Below are 13,368 nucleotides of genomic sequence, written 5' to 3' on the forward strand. Positions count from 1 at the left end.
ATGATGATTAGTGACATAAGAAAGCATAAAGCAGAAGATGCAAATACACATCTTTACCTTGTCACTAGGTAAACAGTAATGGTTGTTTGACTAAACAAGGAAGAAGTTTCAAAGTGCCGAAAAGACAAAGTAAAGAACTTGATTTACTGCTGAATAAAACAGCTGTCATCTTATGAAAACATAAAGTAACAAAAATTATTAATATTAAAGGAAGTCTGTACTGATTTAAAATACCAGCAGAGTGCACACAAAAAAATTATTCTGGGTAGTTAGAGTGATACTTGCCAACTTTCCCAAATTTCCCAGGATTTAGACCTTTGTTCCGCTTTTAGTCTTTCCTGGGAAATCCGTATTTTTCCATTTTTTCACTGCCGCCATTTTACAGAAGACCAGAAGTAGCAGGTCACTCGCCGTAGGGGAACAAGCAAGAGGCGGAGCCAGCCGGGTGGCTGCCAATTGAAATTGAGCTACCGCCGACCCCCGCCCCACGGCCTGCTGTCGGTCTGTGACCTGTTGTAGGAAAGGCTGCGGGGGGGGGGGGGGGGTTGACAGCAGTTCAATTTGTGTTTGTTCCCCGCCTCAGCAAGTGACCTGTAACTTCTGGTCTTCTGTAATGGCGGAAGAGACTCCGCTCCTGGGACACCTGATGTGAGGGGGCTCCACTGAGGGACACCTGATGAAAGGGGGGGCTCCACTGGCAGACACCTGATGTAAGTGGGGCTCCACTGGGGCACACCTGATGTAAGGGGGGGCTCCACTGATGGACACCTGATGTAAGGGGGGCTCAACTGGGGGACGCCTGATGTAAGGGGGAAGCCTGATGTAAGAGGGATTCCACTGGGGGACACCTGATGTAAGGGGGGGCTCCACTGGGGGACACCTGATGTAAGGGTTACACCGCTGCTGGGACACCTGATTTAAGGGGAGCTCCACTGGGGACACCTGATGTAAGGGGGGCTCCACTGGTGGACACCTGATGTAGGAGGGGGCTCCACTGGGGGACACCTGATGTAAGGGGGGCTCCACTGGGGGACAGCTGATGTAAGGGGGGCTCCACTGGGGGACATCTGATGTAAGGAGGGGCTCCACTGGGGGACACCTGATGTAAGGAGGGGCTCCACTGGGGGACACCTGATGTAAGGGAGACTCCGCTGGGGGACACCTGATGTAAAGGGGACTCCGCTCGGGACACCTGATGTAAGGGGGACTCCACAGAGGGACACCCGATGTAAGGGGGACTCTGCTGGGGGACACCTGATGTAAGAGGGATTCGGCTGGGGGACACCTGATGTAAGGGGGACTTGGCTGGGGACACCTGATGTAAGGGGGACAGCTGATGTAAGGGGGACTCCGCTGGGGACACCTGATGTAAGAGGGACACCTGATGTAAGGGGGACTCCGCTGGGGACACCTGATGTAAGGGGGACTCTGCTGGGGGACACCTGATGTAAGGGGGACTCTGCTGGGGGACACCTGATGTAAGGGGGACTCCGCTGGGGACACCTGATGTATGGGGGACTCTGCAGGGGGACACCTGATGTAAGGGGGACTCTGCTGGGGGACATCAGATGTAAGGGGGACCTTGCTGAGAAAGCCTGGTGTAGGGAGGGACTCTGCTGGGGGCACCTGATGGCATCTGGTGGCAGGCGATGTGGCAAGTGACACACTCAGGGTTCCCACTGATTCTGCATTATGGAGAGTTGAACGATTTCATTTTATATTACAATGTGGAGAATAGAAGGCTGCCGATAAATAGGAACAACTTACAGTTGTGCTCATATGTTTACATACCCTGGAAGAATTTATGATTTATTGGCTGTTTTTCAGAGAATATGAATGATAACACAAAAACGTTTCTTTCACTCATGGTTAGTGTTTGGCTGAAGCCATTTATTATCAATCAACTGTGTTTACTCTTTTTAAATCATAATGGCAACAGAAACTACCCAAATGACCCTGATCAAAAGTTTACATACCCTGGTGATTTTGGCCTGATAACATGCACACAAGTTGATACAAAGGGGTTTGAATGGCTATTAAAGGTATCTATCCTGATGTTTCTGGATTCTGAGTCATGGGGAAAGCAAAAGAATTGTCAAAGGATCTGCGGGAAAAGGTAGTTGAACTGTATAAAACAGGAAAGGATAATGAAGAGATATCCAAGGAATTGAGAATGTAGGAGGCTGCTGGGAGTTTTTTCACATCAAGCATATTGCGCTATGATCGTTTTTTATCCCTTATGCTGCGTACACACGGTCTGACTTTTCGTCTACAAAAGTCCGACAGCCTGTCCGACAGACTTCCGGCGGACTTTCGGCGGACTTGCAGCAGACTTTCTAACGAACGGACTTGCCTACACACGACCACACAAAAGTCCGACGGATTCGTACGTGATGACGTACACCGGACTAAAATAAGGAAGTTCATAGCCAGTAGCCAATAGCTGCCCTAGCATGGGTTTTTGTCCGTCGGACTAGCACACAGACGAGCGGATTTCGGGGTCCGTCGTAGTTACGACGTCAAGATTTGAAGCATGTTTCAAATCTAAAGTCCGTCGGATTTGAGGCTGAAAAAGTCTGCTGAAAGTCCGGAGAAGCCCACACACGATCGGATTACCAGCCAGCTTTAGTCCGTCGGCGTCCGTTGGACTTTTGTAGACGAAAAGTCCGACCGTGTGTACGCGGCATTATGCTCTCCAATGAGGAACATTGGAGTCCAAGTTTAGCCGGTGAGGAGTGTTACATAGGTGGAGTGGTTATCCCTTGAATGAACCAAAGGCGCATCTTTATTAAACATCTGGTGAGTGGCCAATCTGAATGGTGGAGGTTTTTCACTCAGTCACATATGATCACTGAAGGAACATAGGAGCACGCCAGTCACAATTAATTACCAAAGGACTTTTTTGCAGCACGTTTGAAGGATTTTTTTATGTACTGGATAATATATGGTTATTTTTTTTGTTTGATTTAGAGCTATAAGATTGTGCACATGATTTTGCATTTTATTTTATGTAAGTGATTCCTTCGGATTAATAGGAAGAGAACAAGTGGTGGTTACTATAGGGGTAGCGCATTCACACACATTGAACAAGGAATTGAGAATGCCAATCAGCAGTGCATGAATTAGGGGGAGGCGCCCCTGCGCCCCTGCTCCCCTTATGGACTGGGTTATTCATAATTGAGATGATTAGTGGCATAAGAAAGCATAAAGCAGGAATTGTGTGCAAATACACATCTTTCCCTTGTCACTAGGTAAACAGTGATGGTTGTTTGACTAAACAAGGAAGAAGTTTCAAAGTGCCGAAAAGACAAAGTAAAGAACTTGATTTACTGCTGAATAAAACAACTGTCATCTTATGAAAACATAAAGTAACAAACATTAATAATATTAACCACTTCAATACCAGGCACTTAGACACCTTCCCGCCCAGGTCAATTTTCAGCTTTTAGCGCTGTCACAATTTGAATGACAATTGCGCGATCATCCATCACTGTACCCAAACAAATTTTTTACCATTTTGTTCCCACAAATAGAGCTTTCTTTTGGTGGTATTTGATCACCTCTGCAGTTTTTATTTTTTGCGCAACAAATAAAAAAAGACCGAAAATTTTCGAAAAAAAACAAGTTTTTATTTGTTTCTGTTAAAATTTTTTGTAAATAAGTATGCTTTCTCCTTCAATGATGGGCACTGATATGTCTGCACTGACAGGCGCTGATACGGCGGCACTGATGGGCACCGATGAGGTGGCACCAATGAGGTGGCACTGATGAGGTGGCACTGACGGGCACTGATGAAGGGCACTGATAGGTGGCACTGATAGGTGGCACTGGTATGCGGCACTGATGGGCACTCATAGGTGGCACCGACGGGCACTCATAGGCGGCACTGATGGGCACTCGTAGGCGGCACTGATGGGCACTCGTAGGTGGCATTGATTGGTACATATGGGTGGCACTGATGGGTACTTATGGGTGGCACTGATTTGTGGCACTGATAGGTGGGCACAGATGGGCACTGACAGGTGGCACAGATGGGCACTGACAGGTGGTACTGATAAAACATTGGGGGCATTGCTGGGCAGATCTTGGACATAATGGTGCCAATCAGTGCCCATTTGTGGGCACTGATTGGCACAGATTGGGCACATTGGGCATATGTGGATGGCCATGGGGTACATACCTGGCCATCCACATGTTGCCCATTCCCTGGTGGTCCTAGTGGCGATCCCTGGTGGTCCAGTGTGGTGATCTGAGGGGGGGCTGCGCTGATAAACAATCAGCACAGACCCCCCTGCCAGGAGAGCCGCCGATCGGCTCTCCTCTACTCGCGTCTGTCAGACGCGAGTGAGAAAGAGCCGATCAACGGCTCTTCCCATTGACAGCGTGATCAGCCGTGATTAGACACGGCTGATCACGTGGTAAAGAGCCTCCGCCGGAGGCTCTTTACCAAGATCGGTGGAGCGGTGTGTCAGGCTGACACACCGCTCCACCGATCGCTGCGATGCGCGGCCCCGGGGGCGCGCGGCAGCATGTTATCCTGCTGGACGTCATATGACGCCCAGTCAGGATAACAGAACCACTTCCCGGACGTCAATCCGCTTTAGGGCAGGCGGGAAGTGGTTAAAGGAAGTCTGTACTGATTTAAAATACCAGCAGAGTGCACACAAAAAAGGATTCTGGGTAGTTAGAGTGATACTTGCCAACTGTCCCAAATTTCCCGGGATTTAGACCTTTGTCCCGCTTTTAGTCTTTCCTGGGAAATCCATTTTTTTCCATTTTTTCGCCACTGCCATTTTACAGAAGACCAGAAGTAACAGGTCACTCACCGAGGGGAACAAGCAAGAGGCGGAGCCGGCCGGGTGGTTGCCAATAGCAAATGAGCTGCCGCTGACCGCCCGCCCCACGGTCTGTGACCTGTTGTAGGAAAGGCCGCGGGGTCGACAGCAGTTCAATTTGTGTTTGTTCCCTGCCTCAGCGAGTGACCTGTAACTTCTGGTCATCTGTAATGGCGGCAGAGACTCCTCTCCTGAGACACCTGATGTAAGGGGGCTCCACTGAGGAACACGTGATGTAAGGGGGGGCTCCACTGAGGGACACCAGATGTAAGGGGGGCTCCACTGGGGGACACCTGATGTAAGGGGGGTCTCCACTGGGTGAAACCTGATGTAAGGGGGGCTCCACTGGGGGACACCTGATGCAAGTGGGGCTCCACTAATGGACACCTGATGTAAGGGGGGCTCAACTGGGGGACACCTGATGTAAGGGGGAAGCCTGATGTAAGGGGGGCTCCACTGGGGGACACCTGATGTAAGGGGGGGCTCCACTGGGGGACACCTGATGTAAGGGTGACACCGCTGCTGGGACACCTGATGTAAGGGGGGATCCACTAGGGACACCTGATGTAAAGGGAGGCTCCACTGGAGGACACTTGATGTAAGGGGGGCTCCACTGGGGGACACCTCATGTTAGGGGGGCTGTTTTGTTTGTGTCTATCTAGCAAGGTTACTCTGTGGTATAAGCAAGGAAGCTGAGATTTCTCCAGTGTGTAAATGTGCTTTTACTATACAAAGATGCTGTACATACAAAACTATTACAATATTAGGAATACAATACAAGACTGACAGATATCTATAACAAGCAAAATGCCTAGCAAACTGAACAGCCTATGGTCTATAAAAGTACAAATACACTTAAAGGTTACTTATCTTCTGTTACTGTATGTTCGTGATCTCCATTGGCAACGATTCTCCTGGAGCATCAGGCAAGTTTCTCCTATCATGATTGGTTTCAGATGATACAGCATGATGGTGTGTCTGTGTGTGTGTGTACTCACCCCTTTTATGTGTAAGGCTGTTTACCATAGTTACCAAACAACAGAAAACATACCTGTTTACTGTAGCTGTAGAAACAAGGGACTGTTGAAAACTGTCAATTGAATACAAAAATGGTATCTACGTACCATTGTCTACTCAAACCAAGACAGTCATTTAACAGTCATTCTTTCAGTTTGAAAGCTGAAAGAATCTCATACAAGTAATGTCTTACCTGTATACTGTAGCTATAGAGACAATAGCCTGTTAATTGAACTGTCAATTGAATACAACAATGATATCTACCCCCATTGTATAAAACAGCATTTGTTTGAGAAATCTGCTCAAGCCAAAAAACTGACAGTAATCTGACCAACTCACTATTGTAATATTGTCCCATTTATCTTATGTCTGATTAATATAAAAAAAATCATATTTTTAACAAACGCAACACATTCCGCCCTAGATTTTAATTTTTTTTTCTTTCAGACTCCATACGGAAAATTACTTCATTACTTTGAAAACTCATTTTAAACATTAATTTTCCTTGAATGCAACACTTCCCATATTTCTGTCATTGAGAAGGTGTTTCAGTCTTTAAAAGTTCATTAGAAAGTCCATTCTAAAGTTCTTTAGAAACTCCAGGCTTTTAATACATCAAAGGCCTTGCTCTTCACAGCTCTTGCGATCTTCCGTCATTCATTTCCATCATGTCCTATGGATCAAATCGGAGTCAGCCTGTGGAGTGGAAAACAAAGCGGATTATTTGCTCCTTCTAATAATACATAAACAGTAGATCCAGGCCCTTCAGCTAAAATCTCTCCTCTAAGTGGCTTCTTGCCTGGATATCTGACTAACACTTTGCCCCCTGCCTGTACCCACTTCTGACCCTCCCAAAGAACATCAATAGGGAGGAGAGGAAACATACTGATATTTCCCAGAAAATCACTGCTGTTTATTTTGGAAGGTTTGCTGTTATGTAGCCTCATTTTCCACTCTTGCTGAGAAGTATCCACTAACCAGTCAGAGTGCCAGCCACTGTCTTGAAGCTCATCTGTCAATACAAATGTAACTTCAAACCTTTCTGCCAGATTCCCTCTCATTCCTAGATAGGCTTCAGCTTCAGATACATCACTTTTGGTTTCTATGTCATGGGAAGCAGTAACATGGTATCTGTTAAGCCCTGTTCTTTCAGGAACCTTACATAAATACTGAACTCTGCACTCCATCTGTGGAATCTGTGCCCCAGCCCCTACCATCCTCTCATATTGTGTGCTTTTGGCTACTGGCCTAGAATTTAACAACATGACTGCCTGTGTGAGGACCCGATCCCACCCCCTTAGTGTATGTTTGGGTGTAAGTTTGCGTATCTGGTCCTTCAATAGCCCGTTGTATCTTTCAATCAAACCAGCTGCCTGTGATGGTATGGGATGTGGCACAACCAGTACACTCCAGAATCTTTGGCCCACTGCTGTACTGTTGATCCGGTGAAGTGTGAGCCATTAACACTTTGGACTTGTTTGGGACAACCATAAGCAAGGACAAGTTTCTGGAGCAGTTGAAGCGTTGCAGCTTGATCTGCATGATTGAAAGGATGAACAAGCATAAGTCCTGAATAGGTTTCCACTGCAGTGCAACAATATCTCAGTCTATTGTTTCCCCGGGGCAGGGGACCGATGAAGTCGATCTACCAGATCTCTGCAGGCCTCTCACCCCTCTTAATCGACCCGGTGGAGTACTTTTGCAATGGCCATTGTCGCACTTCTCCACACACTGTACAGTTCCCTATTACAGTCTTTATCATGTCCATTGATATGGGCAATCCTCTCTGCTGTGCCCATTCATATGTTGCTTTCTGCCCCAAATGTCCAGATTACTTGTGGGCCCAGTTGGCCAAGTCCATCAAGACAGGATCGATTGGCACAACTGCCTTCACTTTGGCGATTTCATCTGCAACTCTCTTATAGTTCTCAAAGTCTGGGACTAGGGGCACGTGTGCATCAACATGCCCCACTTTTATGGCGAGGGAGTGAGCTTCCTTCCAGATGTAGTCCCAGACTTCCTTGCCTCCCCACACCACCTTTCCATGAATCATCCATTCATTGGACTTCCATGTGGGCATCCAAGTTGTCAGTCCTTTAAAAACTGCCCAGCTGTCAGTGTAGATAGTGACATGAGAAGAAGGATCCTCCTGAAGAGTCATCACCACAGCTTTCAACTCTGCATACTGACTGGACCTTCCAATTCCGGTCTCCTACAGGACTGTGTCTGTACTTGGGTTGTACAAAATATTTTACAGCGCACACATACAAGAATGACATTTCCTGCAGGGCTAGTTAAAAACACCTGAACATCTGAACATATTCAAAAAATACGGGGGTTTGGTCACACTATATGGTCATATAGTGCTAAGCCCACTTACTGCGACAAAGTACCCCGAATTAGTGGGTCCTACACTAGTAATAGAATGGAAGATCCTTTGTCTCAACCATGGGAGCTGAACTCCTCTATGTGGGAGAACTGAAAGAGATACATCCTAAACACTGGTGGCCACTAAATAGGAGGTAATGAGGAGGGGGAGGGGTGCTAAAGCCAAAAAACCTGGTCAGGGCCTATTACAACATACAAGAACATATTTGGGGGGCACACCATACAATGCATTTAAATTCAAGATGGTGCTGCTGTAAGACCTACAAACAGTACAAAATATTTTACAGCACACACATACAAGAATGACATTCTTGTATGTGTGCGCTATAAAATATTTTGTACTGTTTGTAGGTCTTACAGCAGCACCATCTTGAATTTAAATGCATTGTATGGTGTGCCCCCCAAATATGTTCTTGTATGTTGTAATAGGCCCTGACCAGGTTTTTGGGCTGGAGCACCCCTCCCCCTCCTCATTACCTCCTATTTAGTGGCCACCAGTGTTTAGGATGTATCCCTTTCAGTTCTCCCACATAGAGGAGTTCAGCTCCCATGGTTGAGACAAAGGATCTTCCATTCTATTACTAGTGTAGGACCCACTAATTCGGGGTACTTTGTCGCAGTAAGTGGGCTTAGCACTATATGACCATATAGTGTGACCAAACCCCCCGTATTTTTTGAATATGTTCAGGTGTTTTTAACTAGCCCTGCAGGAAATGTCATTCTTGTATGTGTGCGCTGTAAAATATTTTGTACTGTTTGTAGGTCTTACAGCAGCACCATCTTGAATTTAAATGCATTGTATGGTGTGCCCCCCAAATATGTTCTTGTATGTACTTGGGTTGTAGACTGCTGCTGTCCATTTATGTCCAGACGAGGTGACTATGGCTGAACCATCAGTGAACCCCGCTGACTCCTTCATGTCTTCTGACAGAGACTCAAAGGGTGGAGCCTCTTGAATGGGGGATGACTGCAGCACAGGAATTTCTTCTTCTGGCCGGGTGCTGGTAAATGTGACAAGCCCAGCCAACTGTTTTGAAATGTCTCTAACATCCCCAGCTGCAATACCCCCTCTTTCTTGAAGGTACCACTTCCATTTCATCAGTGTCTGGTTCTGGGCTACAGCTGCCCTAGTGGTCAGTCCATTGTCTCTCACCCATCCTGCTATTGGCAATGCAGTATGGATGGTGACTGTGTCCTTTCCTGTAATGGTCTCTACATGTTGAAGTGCTGTGTAGGCCCCAAACAGGTACTTCTCTAGGGGCGTGTATCTCTTCTGTGCCCCTGTCAGTAGTTTGGACCAAAATCCAATGGGTATTACTCCCAGTCCTTTCTTTTCAATTGGCTGCCATAGACTCCAAGATATGGTACCATTGTGCTCCACTACATCCAACTGAAATGGTACTCCTTGTCTCACGGGTCCTAATCCCTGATGCTGCAAAATAGCTTCTTTAGCAGCCAGAAATGCAGTCCGCTGCTCTGAACCCCATGAGAACTCAGTCTTTTTCCTGGTGACATTATATATAGGCCTCAGAATCAGTCCAAGATGTGGGATGAATGATCTCCAGAACCCCACAACTCCAATGAACTTCTGTGCCTCCTCTTTGGTAGTAGGGGGTGACAGAGCCTGGATAGTTTGCACAACTGTCTCTGGAATTTTCCTCTGCGGCCCAGTCCACATCATTCACAGGAATTTCACTTCTGTGGCAGGTCCTTGGACTTTGTCTTTGTCGATAGCCCACCCTCTGTTCTCCATGTGATGTATCAGCAGGTGCAGTGCTTCAGTTACACCTTCGGTTGGTTTCAGAGATCATGATGTTTTCAATGTAGTGGAACACAGTGACTTTCAAACTCAGGGTACTTAAATCTCGGGCAATCAGTCCATGACAAATCGTTGGAGAATGAACATAGTCTTCAGGAAGCACAGTTAAAATGTACTGGCGGCCGTCCCACACCATAGCAAACTGGTCTTGACACTCTGGGTCTATTAAAATCGAAAAGAAAGCATTAGCCAGGTCTATCACAGCATGATATTCTCCTGCATCTTTAGCAATTTTCTCAACAATTGAGATCATATCTGGTACAGCTGACTTCAATAGAGGTGCCACTTTGTTTAGATCTCTGTAATCCACAGTCATTCTATATGTCCCATCGGGTTTCTTTACTGGGAACACCGGAGAGGAGAAAGGGCTTACAGCAGGTCTAAGGATCCCTACTCTCAAATATTCTTGAATGGTCTCCCCAATTTCTTTGTGGCCTCGAGACAGACTGGCTTCTCTGGTGGAAAAATGTAGACAGGGGTCCATTTCGCATGACCTCTGACCACAGCCTTCACCGCCCTAACCAGATACGCTTTATCAGGATACCCGAATGTGAATGTACCTCTTTCAGTCTGAATTGACTGACCTTGAAGTACATCCATCCCAAGAATATTTTCGGGTAACTCTGATACCAAAACATTTGTCATAAATCCTGATGCCTTGCCAATAGCCAATTTCACCCGTATCCTAATTGCTGGTGTAGTTTGCCCTCCCAAACCCTCTACATAAATCAATTCTCCTTTGTGATGGGAAGGATTTTACAGGAGACTCACCTTCCCTTCATAAAGGATAAGGAACCTCCCAAACCCCTTTTCTGATTCTCTCTAACTCCTCCTCAGGATAAAGGGATTTGCGTTCATGTTCAGTTTTGGGAATTGGTTTGGGGCTAACAGGAGGGGTCTGTTCTGTTTTCTCTAAATCCAGGCTGGTGTTATCTTCACTAGGAGTATTGTTTCTAAATCTGACAGTTTTCCCTACTAAATGTTTCCACCTCTTCAGCATTTCTGCAGTAGAAATGCCATCTATCTCATCTTTAGGTACTCCTGCCTTTAATAGGTCCACCCACATTTGTTTCCTAGAAATAACTAGCCTGGTTTTCTCTTCACCTCCTGTGTTCTCTACCCCATTCCCTTTCTTCTCTGTTCTTTTCTGCTTGTATTCTTCCTGTCTGGCCTTGACCTTATCTACTGTCCTGACAGGTTTTGTTTTAGTCTCCTCTAGCTCCCCCAACTGGCTTAAAAGGGTTGTGGCTTCATGAATCTTGATGTTTAATCCCAGGCCTCCCAACAAGGACAATAATGGAGCCCTGAGACTAAATGGCGCAGACTTCATCAGCTTAGAGTGCAGAGCAGACGTAAAGGGTTCCATATCTGGACCCATCCATTCTGTAAACGTATTTAATCCAGTTATACAACCCATCTCACGTAACCTGGAAATACCCTCTCCTATTGATCTCCAGGTGTAGGTATTTTCCAGGTCAATAGGACTAGCGTACACTCAGACTATTCCATCTCTCACGAGGTCTAACAGTGAAAAATTCATGCTAAACTCTCTGACTTTTTGCATTGCCAGACGCAACTGTGGATCATGGGTTAACACTCCCATAGTCACTGCTTCCTTACCTGACAAAACAACACTGTCCGCCCCTTCATCCCATAAGCGTAGGAGCCAGGTCAATAGGGGCTTCCCAGACCTTTGTTTGTATTGTTTTGCCAGCTCATGGAGTTCAGTTTGTGTAAACTCCCGTACTTCTTCAAATTCAACATCTCTGGGGTTGCGATAATGCACCTCCCCATCTGCCATATCCTCTCTATCATGTTGCCGTTTCCAATGCTTAGTAATAAGAGGTCTGGCATACTTTTTCTTTCGCACTAGCAGATCATCATGCGAAATATCAAATTCTATCTCCTCATCCTCACTATCATTTGAGGAGAGCACATCCTCACAATCCCAATTTTGGGATGTGACAATGGCACGTACCCTGGCTTTACTAACAGGTTTATGGCCCTTCCTTTTCCTTAAAGCATTAATTGATTTGGTCATGAGGGCTGCACACCGCTCTTGCAAATCATCAGCCTGACTAGCAGTTGAACGCACACACTCTGAAGCAACTGCTAGCTGATCTTTTAATACCTTAACTTCTGCCTCTGCCTTCTCTCTTCTCTGTGATTCAGTGTAAATAGCATTAAGGAAATACCAGCCCACTGTGGACACTGTCCTCTTCTCTTTTTTACTTAAATCCAACCCCTTAAGGTTAAAATCTACAAAATGATCTGAGACTTTATCACCCCAAGTCAGGTTCAAGGGAGAAGCATACTTCACAAATTCTTTAGCAAGAGGCTCCCACCTATTGTCTCTGGCCCAGACAGGTAAGCTGCACACTTGCTTCTGGCCACCAGAACCCTCTGCAGCCTTGCTTTTCCTAAACAGCTTACGCAGCATTTTACCTAGCACAAGCTACACAACACACTACAGAAAAACAGGTCCGCTTCAATTAAATTATAGCACAGATCCCGGACGAGCCCCCAAATGTTTTGCTTGTGTCTTTCTAGCAAGGTTACTCTGTGGTATAAGCAAGGAAGCTGAGATTTCTCCAGTGTGTAAATGTGCTTTTACTATACAAAGATGCTGTACATACAAAACTATTACAATATTAGGAATACAATACAAGACTGACAGATATCTATAACAAGCAAAATGCCTAGCAAACTGAACAGCCTATGGTCTATAATAGTACAAATACACTTAAAGGTTACTTATCTTCTGTTACTGTATGTTCAAGATCTCCATTGGCAACGATTCTCCTGGAACATCAGGCAAGTTTCTTCTATCATGAGTGGCTTCAGATGTTACAGCATGATGGTGTGTCTGTGTGTGTGTACTCACCCTTTTTATGTGTCAGGCTGTTTACCATGATTACCAAACAACAGAAAACATACCTGTTTACTGTAGCTGTAGAAACAATGGACTGTTGAAAACTGTCAATTGAATACAAAAATGGTATCTACGTACCATTGTCTACTCAAACCAAGATAGTAATTTAACAGTCATTCTTTCAGTTTGAAAGCTGAAAGAATCTCAAACAAGTAATGTCTTACCTGTATACTGTAGCTATAGAGACAATAGCCTGTTAATTGTAGACATGTGCATTAGTTTTCGTCGGAATGCATTTTTGTACGAATTTCAGGTATTTTCTATATCGTTTTAACAAACGATAACGAAAGTGCAGAATCCAAAAAACGAAAGATCCAACATAAACAAATGCTTTATTTTCGTTTTCGTTGCTACAACAGTTCGATATAGATAAGAGA

This window comes from Aquarana catesbeiana, linkage group LG01, assembly GCF_042186555.1.
Source record: "Aquarana catesbeiana isolate 2022-GZ linkage group LG01, ASM4218655v1, whole genome shotgun sequence".
Taxonomy (NCBI): Eukaryota; Metazoa; Chordata; class Amphibia; order Anura; family Ranidae; genus Aquarana; species Aquarana catesbeiana.